At 44.1% G+C, this 3,684-nt stretch overlaps 1 long non-coding RNA gene across 1 annotated transcript; it reads left to right on the top strand.

The window, feature by feature from the left end:
- Positions 1-309: 309 nt before the first annotated feature.
- Positions 310-3,448, top strand: LOC140492397 (uncharacterized). The gene is made up of 3 exons (XR_011963551.1): positions 310-496; positions 959-1,012; positions 3,219-3,448. It is a non-coding gene; the product is annotated as an uncharacterized lncRNA (long non-coding RNA).
- The last annotated feature ends 236 nt before the right edge of the window (positions 3,449-3,684 follow it).

The raw sequence follows: 3,684 nt of genomic DNA, 5'->3' as shown, positions 1-3,684 counted from the left end.
CTGCAGAAAATCCAGATTTTCAGGGAGACTGCTGTTTGTTTCAAAGATCACCTGAGGGTGAAACTGATAAAAGCTATCGCCGAGGACACTGCAGCACCCGGGTAATGGGTTCTGAAGAAAATCCACACAGGACTGTAATGTTTCACTCTGTTTCTCCGTCCACATCTCCTGCCAGACCCTGCTGACCTCCTCTAGCACTGTCTGATTGACTCTCAGAGTTTCGGCATCTGCATGAGTCACCCTTCGGCCTCGCCCGGCACTGTGACGTCACGGACCCGTATGTGCATGCGTCCAGATCCCTGGCCAAGATGGTGGCTGTTCATCTCGGAACTGCGACACATTTAATTGCAAGTTATTTTTCAACGTAGTCGCTTCTCGCTGAAAGGGTTTTTAAACGCTCGACAGCTCCTGCAGCCTTAACATGTGCAAAAACGCATCTCTTCCCATTTCCAACGGAGATAAAGTCGGTTTTGCCAATGTGCTGCCCTCGCCTGTCGTGAGTATGGAGGGCTTTAAGGACTGCTGGGCATGCTGGCTCGCTGCACCCGCAATTGAATTCAGTTATTACAGAAAATTGATTCTGTTCATGAATAACTTTTTTTCTTTTTATTCCAACCTTTTGTTTTCCAAACAATCTTTGGAAAACAGAATTTGTAGTTAGAAAAATATCTTAAAATGGGATGCATATATCAAATCTCTCAAATCATCTCTACAACATAACCTTGTCATTAAAGTACGAGATCTCTCAAATCATTTTGTAAATTCCCGTCCTGAGTTGATGATGGTGGATTTTGGAAACTCCTTTAACAAGTGGATGTTTAGCACTCAAACCAAGAGATATATTTGTTTATTCTGAAAGTGTCTCAACATGTGTCTTTTGTCATCTCATTTTGCAGAGTAGTAGAAGTAATGAAAACTGAAGTGTTTCTCTGATTTCAGTTCTGTGGTATCTTTTCAGCTAAAAAATCCAGCCGGAGAGTTTACATTGAAGGACAATGAAGTTGGTTCAGAGGTGAATAATATTGAGCATTCATCTATAATCCAATACTGAACTTGCTTTGCTGTGGTTCATTGGTCAGGCCCTGGTGTGATCCCTTTACTGTGGATCTGAATCCATGTCCATCCATTGCTCTGTTTAAGCCCTCTCCTCCATGACAATCTCTTTTCCATTGTCCAACCTGCACCACCTTTAGTAATGTGGATTTTAACCCGATGTGATAGTTTTTTGTTATTCCTTCCAGTCATGTTCAAATGAGGGTTTTATCACTGCATGTCCCTATGCTATGTGATGTTAATTTATTCCACTCGTTTATGTGGCCTCCCTCACAAACATCTCTCAGACTTTCCTATACTCCTGCTTGCTTTTATTCTTCATGCTCCCTCTTACACACTGTATTCCCTTCCCTGTTCTTACCGCCTCACCTCCCCTTCCCTGTCCTTACCAATCCCCCTCCCCAACAACCCCTTTCATTTCTCTTTCATCCCTGAGTGGCCCGAGTCTTTTCTTGGTCGAGATACTTCCTTGATGCATAATAGAACGTGGAACAATGCAGCACAGGAATGGACGCAAGATGCTGTGTTGAACATGCTGATCAAAACCCTCTGTGCAATCAGCCTGAAACCAAACGGTGTTAGCCTGACAGCAAGTCGGGAACATGCTGAACTGGATTATAAAGGATATGACAATAAATGATAACTGGACACTGAGAAATAATGGGGGAAATATGTTTTTTTAGAAGCAGAATATTTTTAAATCTGTTGTATTCTATATTTTGGTATGAGCATAACTGGCAGAATAGATAAGGCTGTGGGAGGCTGTTGGTGGTGGGGAATATTTAAAATTTCAGCGGCATTTTGACAAGGTTCAACAGGGGCTAAAGTATAGCGAGGGAGAGAAAAAAGCCCCTGAAAGGTCAATGAGGCCGTTTATGTGGAATCACAGTTGATGGGGGAGATCTGAAAAAAAAGTGTTTGGATTTTACTGTGGAGATTCCAGGAGAAAACAGCACAAGGAGCGTGCTGTCAGCCAAAAGCCGCACCCATCTCATTCACCCGGCCACTTTCTGCCCCAAGTATTGCAGAGTCTATGGGAGGCCACATCAGTCTGTACAGCCACCTACAGACTCCCACGGAGCGTGGGAGATAGTCAGCGTAATCTGTGACCCATCACCAATGCGATAATGAGAGAGGAAAGTTGAATCCCCTCACTGTTATCCCAATGCCTTTGTTACAAATTCAAATAATTCCTTGTTAATCCAGTGTCTCACAATGTAATGCTGTAAAGGAGCCTTAACACTGCTCTTGCACTTCTGTGTTCTGACCCTTATTACCCAGAATTTTGTCTACGACTGATTGAATATCTAAGGCCACATATTTTCTTGATTATCCCATTGTTATCCCTAACGATGAGAGATCCCCATCCTTCTTCCCATTCTGCCTGACTTTCCACAATGTTATGTAGCTGTGAATATTAATGCCCCACCTTCTTGTTCACCCTGTGAACATGTCTCCCTGATGGTGAGTAGATAGAAATCACAAGTCACACGTGCATATCCCTTAGTGCAAATACTTCTTTCATCCAAATTTAGAAACAGTAATTTACTTTTTATCACTATTTCCTGTCACAAACATATTTGCTGGTGTACAATATTAGTTGAACTCACTTCCTTCCTCTTTCTTTCTGTTTGTCCCCAACCACGTCCCCCTGTTTCAATATTTTAATCTCTCCCCGTGGAATTCGGATTTCCTTTCAGCTGAGCCCTATACCTTCTCATGGGTGCCAGTTTCAAGCACTCTGCACAATCCTGGTCATATGATTGACCAGGGCACTGGTTCCACCACTGTACCATCCCAATAAAATAGCTGACTTCTCCCTTAGAACTGGTAACAGTTCCCACTGCATCAGACCCACTCCTTCTGACACAATGGTTTGATTCTGAAAACCTGCTGCACTCTGGTGATATCACTCAGTCTCTCTCCATGTGGTATCCCTCACTGTGTGGGTCTAATTGCTGCCTCTGTCAAAGCCTCTCACTCCTGCAGCTGGTCTACGATTCTGAGCCAAAGGAATTCTCCACTCCAGACTGACGGAGCAGCACAAGCCAGGGATGGAGACTGGGATTTTCCAGGTGTCTGTTGGACTCAGTGCTACTCGACATGAGTCATCCTCACTACCTCAGTCTAATTTGCCATTCTGTCTGTTTTTCTCTCTCCTTTAGGTAATCAGGATGTGCCTGACTTCGCCAAATTCGTAATTCTCATTCATTGCCACATTGAAGACAATTGGGCAGCCAGAGAGAGATGGAGAGTGCGATCTGGAGCCTTCAGTAAATCCTGCAGCCGAAAAGATCACTCACAGTAAACAGCACAGGGAGGAGTTACTGGCCTTCTATATTCCGACGTGGAAGACAGGACGTAGACACAGTTCTCGGCAAGGAAAAGCAACATTCTAGGCTTCATTCCCACCATCTTGTGAGAGTGCTGCTCTCACCTCTGCTGTACTCACTGAGACAGCACAGAGGTCCCAGGCATCAATCCAGCCCCATGTTGTATTAGGGACCTCTGTAATATCCTCCAGTCCCAATAATCCTGTCTCTGTTTGGAATCTCCTCTATATCACACAATGCTCTTTGTCTCTGTCAGGTTCTCCAATCCCTAACACCCTAATCCATACATTTTTCCAGT

Source organism: Chiloscyllium punctatum, chromosome 21 (genome assembly GCF_047496795.1).
Source record: "Chiloscyllium punctatum isolate Juve2018m chromosome 21, sChiPun1.3, whole genome shotgun sequence".
NCBI lineage: Eukaryota > Metazoa > Chordata > Chondrichthyes > Orectolobiformes > Hemiscylliidae > Chiloscyllium > Chiloscyllium punctatum.
The sequence above is the reverse complement of the archived record's forward strand: the minus strand, read 5'-3'. Positions and strand labels throughout refer to the sequence as shown.